Raw genomic sequence first — 26,247 nt, forward strand, 5'->3', positions numbered from 1 at the left:
TCTGTGGCTCAAGATAATAAAGGCATTTTATGCCTTTAGCAATTTATGTATACATTGGCAGTCTTGTAATTTTACATTTAACTACCACAGAAAGGTGATCAGTTTGTTTTTGCTATGTTAGATATAAAATAAAATGGCCATAAGGAGACGGGTGCTTCAAACAAACTCCCACATGATTGTTAAAAACAAAGACAAAAACAATGGTTTGTCTATGAAAAGATAATAGTATCCTTCAGAAAAAAATTTATATCACATGCTCAGATTAATTATATTTTGGTTGCTAAAAGATATCCTGAATTTTGTCTCGAGGATGTGTAACTAATTTTTAGAAAAAAATCACAAAGTATGAACTTAATTTCATAGAGATTCTGCCAAAATCTTTTGATTTATAATAAGAAAAAATAGATTCCTATATTATAAATTATCTAAGGTTATATTTTTCAAATATTTACTTCAAATAAGGTAATACTTTGAATTTTGAAAAATTTTGAGACTTTTTTGGGAGCATAGGAGGAAAAAAATCCATGAATTATACCACAAAGGTACAGAGGGTATTACAATTTCTGTTTTCAATTGGTAAGGAAAAATTAAAACTTTCACTATTTGCAGATGACATGACACTATATATAGAAAACCTGAAAGACTCCATCAAAAAATTGCTAGAACTGATAAACAAATTCAGTAAAGTTGCAGAATAAAAAAATCAATGTACAGAAATCTGTTGCATTTCTATACACCAATAATGAAGCAGCAGAAAGAGAAATTAAGAAAACAATCCCATTTACAATTGCACCAGAAATAATAAGATACTGAGGACCTAACCAAAGAGGTGAAAGACCTGTACTCTGAAAACTATAATGCTTATGAAAGAAATTGAAGATGACACAAAGAAATGAAAAGACACTCTGTGCTCATAGATCGAAATAACAAATATTGTTCAATGTCTATACTACCCAAAGCTATCTACACATTTAATGCAATCCCTATCAAAATGCAACAACATTTTTCACAGAACTAGAACAAACAATACTAAAGTTTGTGTGGAACCACAAAAGACCCCAAATAGCCAAAACAATCTTGAAAAAGAAATGCCAAGCTGGAGAAATGCAATTCCAGACTTTAAGTTGTATTACAAAACTGTAGTCATCAAAACAGTATAGTACTGACACAAAAACAGAGACATAGATAAATGGAACAGAATAGAAAATCCAGAAATAAACCCATAATTATATGGTCAATTAATCTTCAACAAAGCAGGAAAGAATATCCAATGAGAAAAAGACAGTCTCTCCAACAAATGGCTTTGGGAAAACTGGACAGCAACATGCAAAAGAAAACGAACCACTTTCTTACACTATAAATAAAATAAATTCAAAATAGATAAAAGACTTAAATGTGAGGCTTAAAACCATAAAAATCCAGAAAAGAGCACTGGTACTAACTCCTCTGACATCTGCCATAGCAACTTTTTTTCTAGATACATCCCCTGAGGCAAGAGAAACAAAAGCAAAAATAAACGATTGGGACTATATCAGAATAAAAAGCTTCTGCATAGTGAAGGAAGCAATCAGCAAACTAAAGGGAAAACTAAGGAATAGGAAAAGATATTTGCAAATGACATATCCAATAAAGGGTTAGTATCCAGAATATATAAAGAACTTATAAAATTCAACACCCAAAAACCAAATAATCCAATTAAAAAAAATGGGCAGAAGACATGAACAGATATTTCTCCAAAGAAGACATCCAGATGGCCAACAGACACATGAAAGGATGCTCATCATCACTTATCATCAGAGAAATGCAAATCAAAACTACAATGAGATATCACCTCAATGTGTCAGAATGGCTAACATAAAAAAACACAAGAAATAACAGGTGTTGATGAGGATGTAGAGAAAGCGGAACCCTCTTGCACTGTTGGTGGGAATGCAAACTGGTGTATTCATTTAACTAAATGTTAACTAAGTTAACTCCAGAAAAAAGTATGGAGGTTCTTCAAAAAGTTAAAAATAGAACTACCTTACAATCCAGCAATTGCACTACTGGGTATTTACCCAAAGAATACAAAAACACTACCTCAAAGGAATACATGCACCCCTATGTTTATAGCAGCATTATTTACAATAGCCAAAGTACGGAATCAGCCCAAGTGCCCATCAATTGATGAATGGATAAAGAAGATGTGGTATAAATACACAATGGAATATTATTCAGCCACAAAAAAGAATGAAATCTTACCATTTGCAATGAGATGGATGGACCTAGAGTATAATGTTAAGTGAAATCAGTCAGTCAGAGAAAGACAAGCACCATTTGATTTCACTCATGTATGGAATTGGAGAAACAAAACAAATGAGCAAAGGGAAAAAAAAAAGAGAGAGAGAGAAAGGCAAGTCAGGAAACAAACTCTTAACTATAGAGAACAAACTGATAGCTACCAGAGGGGAGGTAGTGGGGGAGGGGGAATGGACAAAATAGGTGATGGGGATTAAGGAGTGCACGTGTCATGATGAGCTCAGGGTGATTAAAATAAAAACAAAAAATTTTTTTTCAGTTTTTCTTTCCAGTTATTTTAAGTAAGTGTATGGCTTATTTAGCTGCTTACAGTTATAAAATTTATATTGTTTTCTTAATTTAGCATTATGCTATATTCACTTCTCTACAGTTCTACTGAGGCTTTTTATCCTATCATGTTGAAGGCTGTCATGAATATTTTTGCATATATGACTTTTTTTCTTTAAGAGTGCATATTCAAATTATTAATAATTGATGTCTCAAGACAAGGAAAAAATTTAAAAATCACTTGTTTAACAGTCACATAGTAACACAAAACTGTATATATACATATATATAAACATATATGTGCTTCATCAAATATTTATGAAAGGAAAAAGTGATTGCAGTTGAGAAGTTTGAACAAGTCCTGATGGTTAAGAACAAACTCACTGAAAAGGCCTATGTATTGTGCAAGAAATGACTTGGATCACACTCAATGTATGAGATACAACTTTATGAAAACATATTCATAAATGAGTGATAATAAAAAGAAAATTCAGTAAAGCAACTGAAAGCCGAATAAATGCTATTTTTCTTAATTTGAATCAGGAGTTTTTAATTGCTCTATTCTAAGAAGTATATTTTCCCCAACATTTTATTTGGAAAAATTTCAAATACACAGCAAAGTCAAAAGAATACAGTAAGCATTCATATAACAACTACACCTAACAGTTTATTACACTTGCTTTATCACATATGTATCCACCTACTCCTTCCTAAGGAGCAAATTTTAAGAAATAATTTTTACATATTTATAATTGTAACTTTCATGAAATTGAATTGCATTTCATAACCAACATATATGTTAACCATGATAGAGTTGGTTTTTTTTCAAATGTTGTTTCTAACGTGGTGATGATTCTTTCAAGGTTTCATAAATGAGGAAACATAGTCTTAGTTTTGACCAAAAAAAAGATGTTATAATTCAGTCTTCCTATTAAGTTTTTTAAAAAGAGATATTTCACATTTTTTAAATATTTGGAGTTAACTTTAGCAAGATTTCAAGACTGAAACTCAACATTCCAGTATTAAAAACATGAATCATGTTTGAATTACAGAAGAACAGACTTTTATGGCATATAAAAGAGGGGAACAAAGATTACAGGAAGAATCTGGAGCATTAAATGTCAGGAACAGTATTTTCTCAGGGAAGCTATTAACAGGTTGACATCCCTATCCCTTTATTTAGGCCAGACAATCCTTTTCATGATTTTTTAACTTTTGAATACTCATAAACACAACCATAATAACTCCCCTTTTTTGGTTTATCTGGGTTCTTTTGTATTCTCAATTCTTAGAGAACAAAGAATATGAGAATATAATTTATATGTTCAGTCTCTGTAGATCTCCCCCCCCCCTCATTTTTCACTCTGTACCATCTTTCCAGAGAGTGGAAAGAAGCCTGCTGAAAAAAAAAAAAAATAGAATAAGTAAAACCTGGAGAAAAAGCCTATGAGAAGATATGTAAATTTTTATTATAATCTACTCATCAATAAATCTTCTCCAAGAACTACTGTTAGTTAAATTAATTGACTATGGCTGTAATGTAAGTGTCTGCACAATCTTAGAAAAACATGGGAAACTTGAAAGGAGAAAATGTAAAAAAAAAAACAAACCAAAAAACAAAAACAACTGTGGTTTGGAATTTTTATATTAGTACTCAATTATCTGAAATTGTTAAGGAATCTGCTATTTCATGTAATTATTTCTTCCCACATCCCATCCCACACAAAAGTATTACATTAAAAAAATCTTCTAAAATGTGTGAAAAAAGTTCCTGCTTTATTAAATAGTGAATGCTAACTGCAACTTAATGATAACAACTCAGCAGAAGCTTCACTTTTTTGTGTGTTCACTATACTGCAAAACACAAAATTACATTTTTCTTTCGGGAGCTGTTTGTCCCTTCACAGAATGAATGGTTCTTAGGCTTTTTGTTGTTATTTTGTTTTGTTTTGTTTCATAATGCACAGCTGATATCTCTCTGTCCTCACTATATGGCTATTGGTTCTTCCTCCTCATTCCGGCTGGAGAGCCTGTTACTAAAGGCCACCATCTTTTCACTGGTTCCTTATTTGCTATGCTTATAGGGGGAAAACTGTGACCAGAGTATTAGCACTGGGTGGAAAATAGAAATAAATCTGCTCAAGGCTTGAGGGTTTTTAAAGAATGGATTACATCAACATCAGTACATGAAATTTCTGACATATTTTTTTTAATATTCAAAGACTTAAAATTCATATCTTTAACTATGTTCCAAATTGTTAAGGATTTTAAGGAAGTGACCTCAAAATATGGGGTGTAACTGAATAGTATAAATCAAATTCTAAATTTTAGTTATGTGATTTCAGAGAACATTGAATGTTAGGTTGTCCTCAATTTGTAATGTATTTTTAATTACAAATTTAATCATAATAGCTAGTATTATTGACTACCAACTATGTACCAGGCGCTATCTTAATTGCTTTATATACAGCAACACATCTGTTATCATAACAGACATAGGGGCTAAAAGTCTAAGTATGCACATTTTATAGATGAAGAAATGGAGGTAGAGAGAGCTGAGACAAAATGCTGAAGAGGAATCACCATTTAAGCTCAATCAGTCTGGGTCCAGAATCTACACGCTTAACCACTTTGCTATACCATGCAAATCCACATTAACATATGTTTATCTAATAGATCTGTTATTTTCCTTTAAGAACATAATTTATGTTCATTAAGGAAAACAATAAATAAATAGAAAAAATTGTAAAACAAAATGACCAGAAATTCTGCCACATGCATTTAAAAAAAAAAAAACTTACTATTTTGGTACACTTTCTTATTTTAAAAAAATTTCATAGCACTTTAAAACAAAGTTCCAATCATATTTTGTATATATTGTATATATTTTCATTCAGCTTACTGCTGTATCAAAAACTCTTCCCCAAATTATTTTGTAGTCCTTTTGATCATTATTTTTGATGATGGAATAACATGCCACCAACTGCTTACTTAGTGGTCTAATTTTAAACCAAAAATTATAGAAAAATGACTGCTACAGGGAGTGTCAACAAGGCTGGAAATATCTACCATTTCTCTTTAAGCTGCTACTTTTTTTTTTTGATGAATGTCTCACTGGCCCAATGATTTGATTTAAACAAGGTCTTAGGTAAAAGAATATATTTTAAAAAGAATGTTTGGACATCTAAAGAGGGAGGGATGGGTAGTCATGTCAAGAAAGTATAGGTAATATATGTATACATCTTATAAAATCGTGTGGTTTGCCTTGTCAGAAAACCCCAACCTGAAGTTTTTACTAAAGTCGTTTAATATTTTCACTTTAAATAGAGAAAGAGGTACACAAGTTTAATTTGAATAATGAAATCCATTTCTTAGACCCTCACTAGTCAAGTAAAAATAATAATACTGTAGCCATTGTACATTTTTCTATATCAGTCTTCCAGCCTAAACAGCTCATATTAGAACCCTCAGTTTCTCTCTGGTATGAGCTAAACTGGGAAGTAGAAACATCCTTAAATTTGATTAAATAATCCAAGGTAAGCACTTATAATTTAAGTATCCCTCTTTCCCCAAGTCATAAATAAATATAAGTATGCCTTTGTCCTTCTAATGCACACCAACATGGAGCAATGCAGACTTTTTCTCATCCAGTTTACAACTCATGGTTAAGTATGTAGCAGAAAGATGCAGCCTACCTACTGGTGAAAATGATCTTCAAACTCAGCCGCCCACCCAACACAGCAACCAGATTCCTGGCATTTAATTTCTACAAGAACTATAGGCACAAGTTAATTTATTCTGTCTGTTATGATTGAGCATCTCTCTCTTACTGGCTATACATTTTGGATGGAGGCAGTGGTGAAATAGTTGTTTGGACAGAAATTACACCAACAGAATGGAAAACATCAGAGTTTATACATGGAGAGCATGCACAGTCTTAAGGCAAATGCACTAACATTACAATCTGAGAGAAAGGAGAACGATGTATTTACATTTACACACACCCACGTACACACATAGTTATACCATGGCATTTTGTTTCACTCAAGTAATATAATTTGCATTTTCAGAAACCCAGCTAATAGGGGCGCCTAGGTGGCTCAGTCAGTTAGTTAAGCATCCGACTCGTTTCACCTCAGTCATGATCTCAGGGTTGTGAGATCAAGCCCTGAGTCGGGTTTCATGCTCATTGTGGAATCTGCTTGAGATTTTTCCCTCTGCCTTTGCTCCTCCCCCTTCCCCCTCAATAAATAAATAAATAAAATCTTAAAAAAAAAAAGAAAAGAAATCCAGCTAATATTAGCAATAAACATTCCTTGGATTTGTAGGTGGGAAAGGGTTTTGCAAGATACTCCTGGAGTAAGAAGTTGTAAAGAGTGACTGAAATAAAGTTTCTCTTAAAATAACACAACCAACATCACTTCTAATATAAAACGGCAGTAAACAAATTTCCAGTCCTTCTCTTTTTCAGATATTATGATGCAAAACCGGGAAAATAACTTCCATCCGTAAGATCAGCTTGTAGAAAATGAACCAGAGTCCTGTTGCATAGGTTGGAAGTGGCAATCAGGATTTAAGTTTGATCTTTCTTCTGACCCCAGAAGGTAAGTTCTTTCCATTAGGCTATTACTTTTTTGTTTGCTTGTTTGAAATGTATTATGCATTCTTGTGAGGAGAAATCCTATATATACAGAAAACTAAGACAACACAGAACTTCAGAAACCACAGTCTAAATTTTGTTCCTCTGTTCCCTACCTTTAGTGCATCAGCTTTAGGAAACAGCCTTATAATTCATTAGAGAGTAACCGCACATCTGTGAGATTTTTCTGGCTTTCATTCTCTCTAGAGACCAAATGTTTGCTATTTCGAGCTATACAAAATATGCTTTCCTTAAATGAATAATGTTAATAAAGAAATTGAGCAATGAAGATAAAGCTCTAAATATACTTTTGTCTTTTTTTTTTTTTTTGAAACAGACAAAGGTTGGTTTTATTGAGTAACTGATCTGTGTTACTGCTGAGGCCTTTATGTACAGACAAAAGAGAGGGAGTTTTATTTCTTTGTCTCTTCCTCCTTGGACAGAGTCTTGATGATTTCCTCCTTCTTGGCCTGGAGCCGCTCTTCACGGCGCTTGCGAGCCTCCCTGGTCTTAGATCTGCGGGCCTCAACCTCGTCAGCCAGAAGCTTCTTGCAAGCCTTGTCGGCCTTCAGCTGGTGGATGTGTTCCATGAGAATCCGCTTGTTCTTCAACACGTTCCCCTTCACTTTCAGGTACAGGCTGTGGTACATGTGGCAGTCGATCTTCTTAGATTCACGGTATCTTCTGAGCAGCCGGTGCATAATTCTCATCCTCCTCATCCAGGTGACCTTCTCAGGCATCCGAGCATTGGCAGTACCTTTTCTCTTACCAATGCCCATATGTCTGCCCTTCCGGCGGGCCAAAGTGTTTTTACGGCACCGAGCCCGGGAATGGACAGTCACAGGCTTCCGGATGATCAGTCCATCTTTGATCAGTTTTCGGATCTGCTGAGGGGAGTTGGCATTGGCGATTTCATTGGCCTTGTTGGGGTCCAACCAGACCTTCTTTTTGCCGCAGCGGAGGACACTGGAGGCAAGCCTCTTCTGAAGCCTGAGCATACCCAAGCTCCGGGACCGGCTGCTTCAGGACTGCCTCCACCTCATCTCTCCCACCCGGGGCCACGGAAGCAAGCCCTGCCGCCCGCCGGCACGTCGAATCAAGCAAAGTCAGAGGCCCGCACGCCCTCTATACTTCTGTCTTTGCGTTATGTGAATATTTTGTTTGTGAATATGTGAATATTTTGTTTGTGAATGTTATGTGAGTATTTCCTTAGCATTTGCAACTGTCTATACAATCAGTTTTACCTGCTCTATGATCACAACTTTAGAAAGTAAACTGCTTCCCTTAAATAAGTTTCACTTAAAAACCAAGTTAGTGAACTTTTTTTTTTTTTAAGATTTCACTGTTCTAGTAGTGCACTAGCCTCTTGTAAAGTTAGTCAGGGTATCTAGGTTGATGCATTCTGATCTTAATGGAAGTAACACTTTCTAAGTGTATAATGCCTCATTTCCTCCCACACTATATTCTACATAATCTCATTTTAGAAATGGGAATAGATATTTTGTCTTGGAAAAAATCTATTTTTTTCTATAATTTGTCACTTGGTATGTCCATCATAGTGCTGGTTTAGCAGCAAAATAAGCATACAAGATACATAAAGTAAACTCAACTCTCTCCTGGAAATCAGTGTAAAATGTCATTGTTTGAACACATTAGCTTTTATTAATAGCTGCAGCAAATTCTGTAGGCTAATTGTTCATAAGCTGGCATACCTAGAGCTGCTTTGGATGAGAGAAATTTCAATTATTTAGGTACCACTGTTCATGACTTCTAAGGGTTCCAACAATCTCTTAGCTTCCTCAGCTAAGTGGTGGTGCTCTTTAAAAGCAATAGGGAATACAGACAGAATACACTAGTCTACTCCCCTATCCAAAATGTACAGCCATCTAGGCAGAGGAAGTGTTATTAAACAAGAAATCTTCTTGACTCACATGTTTGATTGTTTTCGTTTAAAATATTCTGTGCCCTCTGCCAGCCTTCTCCCTGGTATTTTCTTAGTGAGTAAGCTAAATATCTTATGCTATGAAAGATCTTTCTCATAATGGAACTTAGTGACTCTTCCTTATTGGATAAGATCAGAAGCTACCTGCTATAAAGAGAGCTGTTAAAGGTATATTAGCACTAAATTGAGACTCTTTCATGGCTACACTTAGAACTATGAAAGAGAAATGGACAGAACCATTTCCCAAAACCTGTTTTGCTGACAGAATAAATAATCCTAAAGGCAGTTACATTATTTTTTGATCACTTGCTTTAATTACTTAAATACATTAAATATTTTTAAATATGTTATCTCTAATCTTCCCCAAACTCTGCCAGAGAGATACTATTACTTGCATTTCACACATATAGAATCAGAGATTAGAAATTTTAAATTGACATAATTAAGATTATACCAGCCAATGAAGGCTAGGTGTGGGACTTGGACCTTGAATTTTGATCTCCTTGATTTCAACATGTTTGTTTCTTCCCTAATATGATGTCTTTATTTTTGAATCTAGAAATTTCACCTTGCAAAAATTACATATGAACAGAAAACAAGAATAAAATCAAAGACTTTTATAGTTCTATGTGGGACCTCAGCAAGACCCACTGAGACGCTATTGAATGTAGTGATAAATGCAAAACAAATGCTAAGCTTGCTCAGTAGTTCAGTACCATGCTCCCCTGCACTTACTTGGCACTTTAAAAGAGGAAGTTTTGTGGTGCTTGAAGCTTATTTTATTTGGGGTACTTTCCTTAAGAAAAATAACAAAAATCAAAACCCTAATGTAGGTACAAAATAAATATCTATTTAGAATAGAAAAATAAGGGGCATCTGGCTGGCTCAGTTGGACTAGCATGAGACTCTTGATCTCTGGGTCATGAGTTCGAGCCCCACACTGGGTGTAGAGGTTACTTAAATAAACAAATAAAAGCTAAAAAAAAAAGAATAGGAAAATAAAACACAATGAATATTGAAATCTTGGGGATTCAATATTTTTGAGATGTCTGCCAGCAATACTTATAAGCAAATGGTTCATAAATTCAACTGTCCCTCTCAACCTAGAACACTGCATACCCTCCAATAACTCCCAGTACTCACAGGGCCCTGTGCAAATAAGAGGTCCTGAATATTCAGCTTTTTTAGCATCATATAAATTACTTTGAGTGTGGATGACTCAAATAGACTTCAGTAATATTACAAGTTATGCATGGTAATAAATCAGTGGGCTGCCCACATTAAATCCACGGCCACCAATAGTTTTAGAAACATATACACATGCATGCATGTGAGCATAAACAGAAATACACAAACACTCCCACACTTTACAGTCCCAGAGGATGGACAAACTAACCCTTAACTCTCCCTGGCTGCTTCAAGAATAGCTTCATAGAAGATAGGAAAATTTAAATGGATTGCAAAAATGTATAAGAGTTTGTTAGGCAAAGAGAACATAGAACAGTATTTCCAGTTGAGATGAAAGCTTTACTTAAACATGGTGGAATATGTCTGGGTCTTCTCTGACCCATCCTGAATGATAATAATCTGGTGCAGATCTAACCATTTTGAATTTTCAGAAAATCTCACCGATGTTTAAATAGAGTGATGGGAAGAAGGCTAAAGCTTTATATTTATATGCCCACAAAGCAGCTAAATGAATAAAAGAAGATTGAGTCTAAAGGTTAAAGATTAGATCTTAAATATGTTAAATATGTTCTAAAACTTAGAATAACATTTCCTATATCACTTCTAAAAACAATATTCATTTGAAAATAAATTATTCTTAAAATTATAAAGCATTTTGTTTTAAAATTGCTAGTCAAATATTGGACACAAGATATATATGGTAGACAAATAATATAATGTATAATATGTTATATATAATATAAATTATAATTTAATTGAGTTAGCAATTACAAGCTAATTGAACAATACAGTGTGGGCAGAGATATGTAAAATAAAGTGTTGTTGCTTAGTTTAATTACTATCTCAGATGCTGTTACACCCACAGTAATTCTTCATACAACAATGTAAAGTGTATTTTCTTAGTATAAATTAGCTATTTCCATGCATGACTTGATACAGATCAAGTTAATTAAAGCAATGAAATTAAGAAACTAATAGCTTATTTTCAGTTCCATGGAGGCTTATATCTAAATACTGATATCCGCAAGAATCAATAATCCACATATAGATTATTTCTATGTCCTCTTTATTTTTGTTTTTAGCTCTAATGGTAAAAAAAATGAATATCTTGAAGTAAACTTTATTTTTCTCCTAAGATATTCCTTAATATACAAATGCTTACCAGGCCTAGTGGTAAAAACTGAAGGAAAAGTCATATTAATTTCCAGAAATGTCTACTCCCATGTGGTTCCACTCTGCCCTCAACTAGAATGTGTAATTCCTGGACAAGTTATACTGCTAGCATGAGTATCAGAAATAAATTTTGTGACATTTTCAATCATGCCTGGCATTTATTTTAAAGGACCACTTAATCAAAATTACATCTAATTTGGGGCTCTGATTATCATTTAAATTGATTTGCTGTTTATTGATTGATTAAGGAACACAATTAGCCAATATTATGGGGTTTTAAATCATTGTCCTCATGTAATAACTTACCTTGACAGTATGCATCCTTAAAATAAATTATTGATTATATCTTAAATTTCCTAAGATCCTAGGACATGGAAATATATATTTTTTCAAATTTTAATGGAATTGCATGCATTTTTTTAGACAAGTTAAAAATTAAGTTAGACTACCATAAAAACACCCTTTAAATGCCACTCAAATTTGGGATACCAAATATTCATGGTAGGGTCTATAATCTTCTGTCAAATAGCTCCTATAGCTCATCCAAAGTCTATTAGCTTCACTCCAAGAGATATGTGGGTAGCTAAACTTTATTCTGGTTCCATAGTGCTAAATTCAGGAATGTACTTGGTTCCAGTGAAGTTGTCTTGGGAAGGCCAAGCATGATGGATGAGAAGTTTGTTCAGGATTAAGTGAACAAGGGAACTTTATACACTTGCAATAATATTGTGCATTGTACAGTTCTAAGGTTGATTAAAAGCTCCTGGCTCAGGGGTAGATCGTCAAGGGCATATATCTGGGCAAGGCTATGTCTTAGCCTGCTTAACTGGTGTTTTTTAGGCTGGGCTAAAAGAAATGGTTGTGTTTTCAGAAAGTGTGATGTGACCCTTACTCACTGAGAATCATCCGCCACTGTTTCCACTAACGATGCCTCATTGGGGAAGCCCAGGAGCTTACATCAATGTTGCTGATTCTCTGCTGTCAACACTGACTCTGCTGACCTTACTTTCTATCGCTTAGAAAAAGTAAACCATGTGTGATTTTCTAAAAGTTAAAGCACGAAGTTAAATCCATGTCTGATCCTAAATATTGACTTGCATTTTGTTCCATATTTTCAATATGTTTTTGACAAGAAAATAAGTAATACCCCAGAAGTTAAACTCACTCTTTTCATCTTTTTAATTGCTTGTAACTATGAGAAACAGCTTTGAACTAAATATTTCCTTTTTCATGTCTATGTTTCTACTAAAATAGATACCATTTAATTAGTGTGAAAATTATAATCAAGAGCAACACCTAAACCATAGAAGCTTAATCATAAATATTAGCATGCCATCATCTTTGCCAATAGGAAATGGGTAATAACTGTGGTTCCTAAGATCTGCTTCATCTCTTTATTTCTCCAAGTATTTAAATAGAGCTAGTCTTAAGCAGAAGCATATGAGAGTTATCATTTACATTCTCAATCCTCCATTTGGAATCAAGTCTTATTTTGAGATGCTCCTTCTACACTGGGCTCCAAATAAACTTATGCTACAAACATTCCCAGAAGAATCCTGTTCCTGACCTTTCCACTGCTTTCAATTTGACACTTTTTTCTGCATATTGCATACATCTCTGCTTCCTGCTAGTTTACTGGGTAAACCAACCTTTGCTTTTAAATTGGGTGGGAGCCAACAGTTTACTATTGTTTCAATCCAGGCAACATTTACATTTTAAGTCAGGATATTATGAATATTTTAAAAATAATGGTTCTTATTTTTTTTCCAAACTACAAAGGATTGCTTTATTCTTTCAACTGTACATCTTATGTTTTGAAAGATTTTGACTATCACTTTTAATTTTTGTGGCAGGAAGTGATCAGAATGGATGCTGTAATGACAAGACATGTGATTCAGATTAAGTGTGTCAGCTCCACCAGCCACATCCCAGAAGCTTCGGTGATATCACTAAAGTTAATCTGAGCTTCTCATTAGCATGAAATTAGGGTTGCTATACTTTCAACCAAATGTGAAGAAGTAAATTAAGGTTTTCATGAGGATTTCCAAAATATTGAAAATAATCTTTTAGGCTTCACTGCTACTTATACAGACTTCTAGAAGGAAGAGAACTGAAGCAGAGAATAAGTGTCTTAATCCAAACGAGTGATTTCAAGGTCTAGAATTTCCTACCAGTGGAGGGAATGACTAGGTAAATCTAATCAGCTCTATGCTCAAAATATACGCTCTTAAACATTCATCCTGACTGTATTCAGGTATTCTAAAGTGGCCTCCACATGTAAGAATTCTGAAATTCTATCTTTTAAAAGTCATTGAAATATTTGCAGCATAAACTCTTAGTTAATCTTAATGAAATAAAATACTAAAATACATAAAATTTGCATATAAACTTTATAATTTATTAGAACATTGTTTGGTATTAAAGGAATGTCCTCAGTACCCCTAGTTTAATTTCATTTGTGTTTTTTTCATTGGAAAACAAAACAAAACAAAGGGTTGCATTACATTTTTTGTAGGTCCAGCTCTGACAGCCAATGTTTCTTGAATGTATTACATCTAAAATTTTCACTTTTTATTTGTTATTCTCTTGAGAATCTGATTAAATAGTTGAGTTATATATTTTATATTAATATTATACAAACATAACTTAAAGAATTATTTAGGTAATGAAGCCACTTGATACTTGAATAAAGTTCCATACAAGGAGGCAAGTTTCTTTCAGTCACTCACTTTATTAATAAGAGAATGTAATACCCTTTACACTGGGAGCAGCAATATATCTTAAAGTCATCTTCAGTTTGAGTCATTTATGTTTCAAATATACTGCACCAGAATGAACACTGAATTATACTAGTGATTCACTCATCTATTCCCTAATTACTCATATGCCACTAGCTTCCTCATAGATACTCTGGTTATGAACTCATTTTGGACTCCATGGTCAATTTCTTCTGTGGGGCTCCCAAACCAATACTTGACCCTTTACTTTATGCTAAAGCAGCCACACCAATACCCTTCCCTCGCTCACAGTATCTTTATTTGTTCCTGTCCTGGACTGCAAACACTGTGGGAAGCAATTAGACAACATTCACATTGGTGTTGTCCAATTTCAGCTCAGACCTCACCATTGTAACACAGTTCTCTATTTTGCCACAAGTGCCCTTGATGTGTCCACTACGTCATAGTTTTATTATTATAACTTGTCAACTTATAACTCCTGAGTCTACATTTTCCAATCTTGGTCTGGATGTGCTAGTGTCATCTGTTATATAACCAGCTCAGAATAAACTTCATCATCATGCCAAAGTTAGTTTTCCACTGACTTTCTCTGGTCTCTCTATAACAATACCATCTTTCAGTTCACCCAAGATCAAAACTTTCTTTCCCTTTGCTCCTTTCTCCAAGGACATAAAGTCTCTCTTCAGGATTGGGAGTCCTCATATCATACTTTCTGGTTAAGTGATTTTAGATAAATCAATGATTCTCTGGTTCTCAAATTTCTCACTTGTAGAATGCAAAGAGCTAGCAACTACCACTCAATGTAACCGTGAGGATTAAATACAATAATATGAAAGTATTTTTTTTACCCTAGACTTACTTTCCAAAGATCCTATATTTATCCATTTCCGCAGCCAAGTAGCATAATTATTTTTACTTCTCTGTTCACAACCATGCACCTCTTCTACCCTTTTATTCATTCAGATCCCTTCTACATGGAATGGTCTCTAATCTCTGCTTATCAAAATCTTTCTTGAAGTCATTTCCTTGCCAGCCCCTTTAAAAGGATTTCCTGATTCTGTAACTATATCTAACCTATATATAAGCTACTTAAAAGCAGAAAAAATATTTCTATATCCTTGGAAATTCTTAGCATGGTTTCTCCGAGAAAGAATAACTGAATGAACTGAGAATATATCTTACCTGCTTGCCAGACTTATATTTCCATATGCCCACCTGACACCTTCTTGGAAGGAATAGTCTATTCTTGTCTTAAATTCCATGCAACAAAACTAAACTTTCGTCACCTCTGCCTTAATTGATTCTATTTCCCTACATACCTAAATCCTTTAATATTCTACGAATATTTCTCTGTCTTTCAAGATCAAAAATTCAGCTATCCTGAAAAAAATTCTGGTCAAATGATACAGTAACAGAAAACTGAAAGCTGCCTCAAATTCCTGTTGTTCTTCCATGTGGTCACTAAGAGATTAAAAAGTTTTCCTACTTAGACTTTCATTTAAAAAAAAAATTCATATCTTAGCCATGTCTTTTACTCTTAATGAGTACAACTTCATAGCAATTTATCAGTTTATATATTTAGCCATTCTTGACATTCTAATAAAAATAGTTTTAATGTTCTGATATTTAATATACAAACTTTTATATTAAAATGTCAGGGATTGTGAGGTGTGTGGTATAAATTATCTGGCAAATAATAACCAACTTCAATGCATAGTTACAGTGCTTTGTCCTCAATTTAATAAGAAAAATCTTAGGCAGAATATCCTATCTAGGTTCTTTTTAATTCAGGTTTTCACTGTCTTATTTTTCTTTGAGAATTGCAGAAAAAGTCAGACTTCCACATTGCTTCTAACAACCTACCAAGTCATCATTTTGCTCATTTGTCCATATCGTAACGACACCACAGTAACGACTAATATTTATGTGATGATCAATTACTATATGCCAAACTCTTCAGTAAGTAATGCACATTAGCTGTCTTATTTCAACTTCTTAATCACCCTATAGGACTATTTTATTGTTGTTTTAATTTTACAGATGAGGATACTGAGATTCAGTGATGTTTAAACCCAGGTCATTTAAGTAGTGAGTTTTAGACCTAGAACTCAAAACCTGGTCTTTCAGCCTCCAAATCCTATGTTAATAACCACTCTATTATATGGATTTTTCAGAAATAACAAGACTGAGGTTCAAACTACCTTCCTGTCACTTACCTGGCACACTAGGATGGTTTCATTATCTTCTCCTGATCTCCATGCAAAAGCTAACTAGTCAGGGCACCATCAGTGAGCTCCATACATAGTCCCCTCCATGCACTACCAGCAACTCAACTGGTTGGATTTCTCTTCCAATCCAACCTTAAAGTACTCCATTACTCCAGAAGATGTGTGTTTAGAGAGTAAAAGTTTTATTTTTACCATATATAGGAAGAAAATATATGCTACACATGTGGGTATGTACCTTAGGGATATCATAGCCTCCCTCAAAATTCTCCATGTGCTGTATTATATAGACAGGAAGTCTCATTAATTACTTTTTCAAAATGTCTCCCAGGGTATTTCCTTCCTTTGCATTCCCGTTATCTCCACTGGTCTGGCCACTATGATAGCCTTCTCACTTGTCTCCCTCATCTGTCAGAGTTATATTCCTAAGATTCTATTTGATCATATTACACCCAGGCTCACAACCTTCAGGACACACTTTCAATGATTTAGCCCAGCATCCAAGACAATTAAGTTCTTCCCAAGTATTTAGCTTTACTTCCCCATGAGGTTCTGCTACAGATAACGTATTACTTATTCTATACTTTTTGCAAAGTTGCATTTATTCTGACTTTTATATGATGGGGTTTCTCCTTCTTTTTTCACAAACATTAAACCCCATTCTTTCTACTTCTCCAAAGCTCATGCAAGTCTCCTGTCTTCCAATGTGACCTTCTTTGAAATTCCACATCCTCCTTGACTCTATCCCGTAGTTTAGCACAGAATTACATACATATGCATACATATGTATAGCAATAATGCTTTTCTCCCCACCTACTCATTTTTCTCCATAGCTAGTATATTATAGGTGTAAGTCAATGTCTAGTATCACACCATCCTATCTCCACGCACTTTAATTTGGAATATACTTGTTCAACAAAATGTTTTTAGTTTGACATTTCACGTTAAAAATTAAAAATGTGTTTTTACTCCATCTATTATCTTAGGTATATATCATGTTAAAAAGTTTAAATGAAGCAGAATTAAGGTCCATTAAAGTTAACTTGTGGCTTGGATCATTTCTATATCAAAAATAACTTCTTTTCAGATACAGTAACACTTTCTAAATCCATAAAATTTAAAAAAGAACTAAGAAAGCCTACAAGTAAAATGAGTGTAAAGTGAACATTTCTGATATGCAAATAATGTTCTGCTAATTCTAAGTGCAAAATGGACTTATGTTCAAATCAATCACACACATGGTTTAGAAAGTAGTATATGTTGAGGTCAGAGTATCTAGCATACTGGGCTCATGGTAGCAGCCTGGGGCAGACGAAGCTTACCAATAGATGTGTATATATTTCATACAATGTTTGCATTTCATACTTTTTTGCTGTGCTACCTAACTTACCATCAGGATGGGGCCCTAGAGTACTTAGCGCAAGCAGACACTGTATAGTGAACTTAAAGGAGCTCTAAAAGGCCTTTGTACTCAGAAATAGTCTTCCTCTCAGCTATTTTCAGTGCCAGAAATGCCGATTTCCAGTACTTAAAGCAAGAGCTCAGTTAAAATGCAAATGCACATACATTGCTAGAAGGAATGAGACAAGGGGGAAAAAAGTACTCAAACCTCACCTACTTCCCTGTTCTGCATTGGGCCAGCCTGCTGAGAGGAAATCCAATGGAGCTTCAAAGTAAAAAACTAGGGTGTGCTAGGACATTTGTGTACTGATTCTCAAGACAATTTTCTGTACTTGAACATTTCACATTGGCTTTCTTTAATATTTATGTCCTTTTGAGTTTTTCCCCAAATGCCCCAAACTATTTTCTTCAAGTAGACAAATGTGATGATCCCATTTCTTAAAGGGTGTCTGAGTGTAGACATTTGGGGGCCTGGGCACATGGTAAAACAGATGACTTAAACTCAGCAATGGAGCTGGTCTGCACAGATTTATAACAACTTTGAAATTTCTCTAGTAGATCATTGTGTGCCCATCAGTGCAGCAGAGACCTGAGAAAAATTAATTTTCATAGAAATCTACTTAGATTTGCCTACCTTAACCCAATTAAAACTTCATCTAATTCAGTAATGTTACTAAAAAGAAAAGTAACACTGACTTTCTACATAGAATTTTAAGTCACATTTTCTAAACAAACACCATTGTAAACCTCTAATATAAAACAGAAGAAAATCAATTCTAGATATTGAATTTACAATTATTGATCTACTATTTCTAAATACTCAGTAGAAGTAAAAGTTACTATAGTTCAGACTGCTTTGACAGTCAGTAACAATACACCCTCAAAATATATTTTAGTTTTACTAAATTCCCATTTGCATTATGATTAATTTAGTGGGGCTTGGGAGGTAGAAAGGTAGATTTAATTTATTTTTATTTAATTTATTTATATTCAAATTTATTTTATTCTTTCAGCAGCAGAAGAAAAAAGATCAAGATTTGCCAACTCTGACAACTTTAAATATAGCATCATTATTTACCTATTTTCCTTTGTGACTGCATTTTTCCCCCCTTTATTTGAAGGAGTTACTTAAGGCAACTTCTTTCAGTGAAACAGAGAAATAGTTATATTTATTAAGCAAAGAACTCAGAAGTACAGGGAATAAAAGAGTTTTAGATTAAGTGTGTCAAATACGTTTCTTTGTGTTATTATTTTTATGGCCAAGAGCATCACAATCTGAGAAAAACACATTAGTGTCAGTGAGAATATTTGAAAAATTTACTTCCTATCAAATTTCTCTTCAATCAAACACCAGAACAGTCATTTGAACAGATTGCTGGTTCTGATCCTTTGTGTATAGGTCAAAATTTCCCACATAAACAAATCAAAACAAGGTATGAAGTCCTGCCAAAACATACCTTGCTCCTAGCAAGGACTAATTTAAGTTTATCACCTAAAGAAAAAGTATGTCACAGAGACATGATTTTACCTCCAGATCATGTACTACATCTTTGCTGACAAGACACTAATTATTTCACTACATTAGAGTTATCTATACCCTAAAAACAACCTAAATTATGAGATACATATATATATATATATATATATATATATAGACACACAGATTTGCTCCATAATCCATTTAAAAGCTGTATTTAGATGGAATTGACATCAGAGTCAACAGAAAAAGCTAAATAAAAAACTTTTTAAAAGTTTGGAATAAATTGGAATAAACTGACAGGTTACTTAAACATATTTGAAATAATTTGACTGGATATCAAATATCTTGATATACTGTCATTTTTTCCTTTGAACCAGACAATTCTGGAATTAAAAAAAAAACTGTCCATAATTTTTAAGTTACTTTAGTTACTAGATTATGTATTCTAATTGAGAGGAACAGAAGAAAAAAATAAAGAATAAATTGTCTTTGCAAATTTCTATTAGGGAGTCTGTGAATTAGTCTAAGTATCACTTATATAGTGGTGAAGTTAGCCTTAAGGCTGTTGTAACAGGCCTTTGAAGATCTCATTATGCCTATTTAGTTATTCAAAATTTGTCATTATGCTATTTAGTTATTCAAATTTGCTTTAAAAATACACTTCTAAAAACCCAATTTTAAACTTTGCTTTTTTTCATCTACAATATATCCTAGAAACAATTCTGGATCTTTATATTGAGATATTTCTCATTGTTTTCCATGGTTTCATAGTACTCCATTGTGTGAATGTATAATAGTTCATGCACACTGTGTTTCCTAGGAGATTATCCATGCTGTCTCAGTTTTCTAATCTATTTGCAGAGTTAGGCAAAGTAGTCTCGTGATTTTTAGTTTTTCTGCTTCACTATATAAGATATATCTTACTTCCTCTTATTTTTTATTGTCCTCCTTTGCCTCAATCAAGACAGATAGTGTTTTAGTTAATTTGTTGATGTTTCAAAATGCCAAACTTTTGATGTGTTTATTATTTCTACTATTTCCCCTTTTTACTTACTTAACTTCAGTCTCTTCATTTTTTCCCCCAGCTTGATTTGTTGTTGTGTTTCTACCTTTCTGGGTTGAGAAATTAATTAACTTATACCATTCTTTCATCTTTATTGGTACAAACATTTAAGGTTATGAATTTTCCTCTGTTCACTGCTTTATTTGTATCACATGGGTTTGAATATGTGGAATATTAAAGTATTAATTTTTGAAAATTCTCAAATTAGGGTTTATATTTCTCTTTTTCCTCTAGAGTTGTTCAATAGATAATTCTGATATTTCCAGGTAGAACAAGCCTTTTTAAATTGATTTCTAGTTTTGTTATGTATTGATAAGAAAATGTTGATATTACTAAAACTTTACGCAGCACACTAAAATTTTCTTTATAACCCAATAAATGGTCAATTTTTATTAATGTTACAAGAGTACCTGAGAATGTATATGCTGTATTATCATGATGTAAATTTCACTATATCTTTATAATATCTACCTGATTATGTTATTTAGTTCTTCTATTTCTATGTCATTTTGTCCTTAGAGAAAGAATGACATATTAAAGTCTTATTTAACTTTGCCATGATATTTTATTTATTGATTTTAAATTTTCTTTATTTGACACACACTGTTACATTAGTTTCAGGTGTACAACATAGTGATTCAACTTCTCTATATGTTATGTTATGCTCATCACAGTGTAGCTATCATCTGTCACCATACAATGCTATTACAATATCGTCGACTATTCCCTATGCTATGCCTTTTATTCCCATGACTTATTTATTCTATAAGTGGAAGCTTGTATCTCCCCCTCCCTTCACCTATTTCACCTCATCCCCAGCCTGTCTTCCCATCTGTAACCATCAGTTTGTTCTTTACTTATAGGTCTGGTTCTGCTTTCTGTTTGTCTGTCTATTCATTTGTTTTCTTTTCTTTTAAAGATTCCGTATGAGTGAGATCGTATGGTATTTGTCTTTCTCAGTCTGACTTATTTCACCTAGCATAATACCTTCTAGGTCCATCCATGTTGTTGCAAATATTTGCCTTACTATTTTAAATCTGCAGTACTAGAAATTAAAATGAAAGAGCTATGCCCTTCCGAAGAGTTGCATGCCCATATGTTAAGGAATTTCATAGTATGATAAACCTTACCTATCTCTTAACTCATCCTGAGACATCTCCCTGAAATTCATACTCTAATATTAAAATATTAAATGCCTTTTCAGACCATCTTACTCATATATTTTTTATTCCTCCTCCTTGGATCAATTTTCCTTGCCCAGAAAACCCATTTCATCTACACCAGCTGCTTCTTCCTCTTTCTTCCTTTAGTGAAGTCTTCCCTATCCACTTAAGAAGTGAATTAGTGCCCCACACTCCAGGTTGCACAAAACATCATACATAGTTTTACTTAAGTACTTATACTGGATTGTAATGTTTTATTTCCTCTACTCTTCTATCACCTCCTCTACTTAGCAGTAAACTCTGTGAGGGCAAGAAGCTTGCCTTCTTTACTTTTACATCTGAAGAGTCTCATACAGTATGTGGTACATAGAAGAGCTTCAATAAATATTTGGTATATGGTGAATCAATTAATTCTAAAAGCCCTGAGTGTTTTCGGAATGCCATACCCTTAACTTATCACACTTACTCCTCCCAGTCACCCTGATTTCCTCTAATAACAAAGAACATTTTGGTAACTATTCTACTTGATATACATACAAGTATACATTTCTATTATATACATTACCATGTTGGATTGTACTTATTTTCCTAGATATCTGCTTCTTAACTAGATAAGAGGCTCTACTCACAGAGAAAACTTTCTACAGCCTGGTATACAACAATTGCTAAGAAATTGTTGGATGCATAAGTGAATGAATGAATGAATGAATGAGATAAGTGATATTGCCAAGACAAAGACCCTAGTTGCTCTTATCAGTATCTAATGTAATGTCATACTTAGGAGAAAACAAAACAAATGTGATTTTTATGATACATTGTTATCATACTTAAATTGTTGTTAAATTAGTAGCCAGCATGTTTTTAGTATGTATATTTTAATAGAAAAGGCAGTTTTTAAAGTGATTACAAAATAACACATTAAAAATAATTATGTTTCTGTCATGATAAAGGCAGTGATTTCAGTGATATTTACATTTTTGAGAAAAAAATAAATCATTTTATTCTCTGAACAATGAGACCATATGAATGAATGATACAAATGACATACAGAGATAATTCTAGTTTCAAAGGCCTGTGCTATCACTTTCCAGTTCATACAATTATTGTTTTCTTTTCAAGGAATACTTTCAAGCCACTAAATCATACTGTCTTCTTAGCTGATATTTAGTCAGTTAGAATTTTTAGAAAACAAAAATTTGAGAAATGTTGGGATTGTTATATGTGAGCAACAGTAAGAGGCACTCAAACTCTACTGGGCCCAAGGAGGTCATTTAACAGGGATCAATAAAGAAAAAAAATAATTTCTATATAAGATAGAATGCTACCTATTGAAAATAGAACTATAGGAAGTTCTTCTAACTTAAATTATAGGCCTTAACACTTGATAAATACGAAATAAGCTTTTGGATAAAATTATCAGTAATTTCTCATTGTCCCACACTCCCAAACTTCAAAAGCTTTCTAAAAAGTCAATTTTCTTCTAAAAATTTTCATCACTCAATTTAGATCCATGGTTCTGAATCAAGTTAAAACTCCTAACAATAGTGTTAATTTTATAAATATATCTTAATGACTCTTTATCCTTCTCTAGAGAAAGCTTTTTTATCCCTCCCCCTTGACATGTACTCCTAAAAGCCCATGTATAAATTAAAGAAACACATTGAACTAGTCTTGTGGAATATCTAGGCTTCCAATTATTTCCAAGTAAAATTCAGAGAGTTGACTTAAGTCAACAGATGGTTTGGGGCTTGTTTAAAGAAGAAATTATCTCACTCCATATGTACGCTTGTGAGATGTGCAATCAACTGCTGCACTTTTACACATAATTTCTAGAATTCCATTTTAAGAAAATGCATCCAAGGAATATTCAATGGAGAACCAGTAACTTTAAGAGTTTCTTCCCCATTTAGAGTAGCCAAGACTTTAATAGCTTACCTTGCTGATCCTTACTAAAGAAATTGGCTTGAAGCTGCTGCTATTTTGATGCTATTTTTATCTTAAATCCTTTTAATTAATTCTGTTGATAGTTATTTTAAGCATTTTAATTAGCTATACTCACAACTCTGAACCACTGAAGCTAAAAACAATTCTGTATATCCCTTTAAGAATTAAAGTAATCCCTTATGCAACATTCTTCTGAGACAATTATTTCATATGGGTTGCCAATACTTCTTACACTGGCAACCAGGAAGGCTGATATGCTTTATCCCTCTGGATCTACTGTTCTTTTTGGCTGGCCAATCTACAATGCATTTACCAATTCCACTGGCTTTCCTCTGAGTGTAATGACTTTCCTTGTACTCTGTTAAAAATATATCCCCACAAATCAAGAAGAAGCAGATTCAGACTAAGTGGCTGAGAAGATTTACATTCTATTGCTAACCCAGTTATTACTCTGCTGAAAACCCCATAGCATCAATATAATGAATCCCTCAAATTCTGCAGCAAGCACAATTTTTTTTCCCAACCTCATTGGCTCCCAACTTTCTGCTTGACCTTTTACAATCTGTGTGCAGAGGAACTTCATTAGAACCTTTTAATGATGCACAAATGGCACACAACACCAAGGTCACAGAGGATCCCAAGTGAAAACTTTTAAAACACCACTAGAATAGATACTGAGAACTCATTTAAGAGGCAGAATAACCTTATGGAGAAATCCTATCTTAGGATTCAGTATGTCTCCCAGGGGCTTATGATGTGCAAAATATTGACAATGTGGTAAGTTGAATACCTTCAACAAACATTTTTTAGAGGAGAAGAATCTGATTTCTCACACTATAAAAGGCTAAGGGATCTTAAATAGCTCCTTTGGTGTCCTATCTCAGTACTAGAAGGATAATAGCTTTAGAATTCTAACCCAGACAGGTTTCATTATATAATTCACAACATTGATGTAAGCTCAGGAAGCCAACACTTTTATATATTTTTTCTTATCGGCTTGAGCCAGAAAAAAAGCACCTCAAAATCCCATTGTAAAGTAAGTTAAGAATGTGAAAAGCACAAAATTAAAGCATAGCTCTTCACATGATTGATTGAAAGTGGAGGAATGTTGAAGGCCTTGGAACAAGCAAGTTGAATTCAGGACAGGATGGGGTGTGGCAAGAAAGAAGAAGGGAGAATTTGATTCTGATCAGTAATCTCCCTCAAGAAGAATGAATATTTGCTTGAGGAGGAAGAGAGTAAAGGGGAAAAGCCTCAAGAAAAAGCTTAGTTCCACTTGCTTTAAATCTTATTGCTCAAAGAGAGTGAAGGAGAACACATGATCTGGTTCTTCTTTCTGCAATTTTGAATCACTTCCAGGGTTGGTTCCCATTGTCACTTTTTCCTATCCTACCTCTTCTTCTTCTTTCTCTATTTTTCACAACAATTCAAAAAATCCAAGTTATACTACACATGGCTGTGGTTGTGTGATCTGCTAACATAGGAGATACAGAGGTCTGTTCAGGTTTAATTAGAAAAGGAGAAACATTCCAATTCACTGCACCTCCTACTACTTTCATCCCCCAACTCAAATTTTTATTATAGAGTATATACTGAGAACCATGTGAAGACACAAATGAAAAATGATAGAGTCTCTGAAGACCTCCAAGTCTAACATTGGAAGTACCGTGATGACCATCCTCAATGCCTAAAAAATGCCAAGTAATTTCTATGGGTGCCTCTCCTCCAATTCACACATAAACCGGCAGTTTTATAGAGGACAAAGATGAGAGTTCAGAAGCCACAGAAACTGGTTCTAAACCCACGAAGGCCTTGAGCGCTTAGATGCAGTGTGTACACTGACATAAGAATGTGGGTTATGGGGCGCCTGGGTGGCTCAGTTGGTTAAGCCACTGCCTTTGGCTCAGGTCATGATCCTGGAGTCCCGGGATCGAGTCCCGCATCAGGCTCCCTGCTTGGCAGGGAGTCTGCTTCTCCCTCTGACCCTCCCCCCTCTCATGTGCTCTCTCTCTCTCATTCTTTCTCTCAAATAAATAAATAAAATATTAAAAAAAAAAAAAGAATGTGGGTTATGTTGCCATACACAGCCAGCTTCAAACTTCCAGCTCAGGCCCTTGTTAGACATGTGAATTCAGCATAATTACTTAACTTCTCTGTGTCCCAGTTCCTTTCTGTCAATTTGTAATAGCATATAGAGCTAATCCATACAGAGCTTCTTGCACAGAGCTTGCTACTTAATGGATTCTCTTTAAATGGTAATGGTGGTCGTCATAAAGCATATGACTCGATTCAAATATTGCAAGAAGTCATGGATGTTCATTTTCACCAAGAGTCTCAACAAGTAAAAAATGGTTATCAGCTTCAAGAACAAGCATGGTTTTCTGCAGAAAAGGCTATCTGATTTAGTTTAACACACTATTTGATAGGAAGTAAAATTGGGAATAGAAGCTGATACATTTTTTTTATCCAATCCAAAAATCTGATGACTTAAGTTGGCCCCACACTCCCCCCAAAACCTTTCTTTTACAGTAGTTTCCCACTTTGCCATCCCTTCCCATTGGCATTGAAAATACTTTTTTTTTAATTTTTATTTTTTGAAAATACTTTTATATGGAATAGTAACACACTATCTTTTCCATGCAAAATTTCCTTTGAGGGCCATGACAACCCATGGCTTTATTTAATAGTCGAAGTCAATGCTTAGTGATCCCTTTACTAAATTAACT

The 26,247-nt window shown here is 33.9% G+C and overlaps 1 protein-coding gene and 1 pseudogene across 1 annotated transcript in view; both read right to left on the reverse strand.

Annotated features, from left to right (window-relative positions):
* The window catches only part of NLGN1 (neuroligin 1), a 664,876-nt gene that overhangs the window by 172,095 nt on the left and 466,534 nt on the right, over positions 1–26,247 (reverse strand). The window lies entirely within an intron of this gene.
* Positions 7,560–8,220, reverse strand: LOC114207177 (large ribosomal subunit protein eL19 pseudogene; annotated as a pseudogene).

This window comes from Eumetopias jubatus, unplaced genomic scaffold (assembly GCF_037043125.1).
Source record: "Eumetopias jubatus isolate StellerSeaLion01/CBP00866 unplaced genomic scaffold, mEumJub1_p1.0 scaffold_1, whole genome shotgun sequence".
NCBI classification, from domain to species: domain Eukaryota; kingdom Metazoa; phylum Chordata; class Mammalia; order Carnivora; family Otariidae; genus Eumetopias; species Eumetopias jubatus.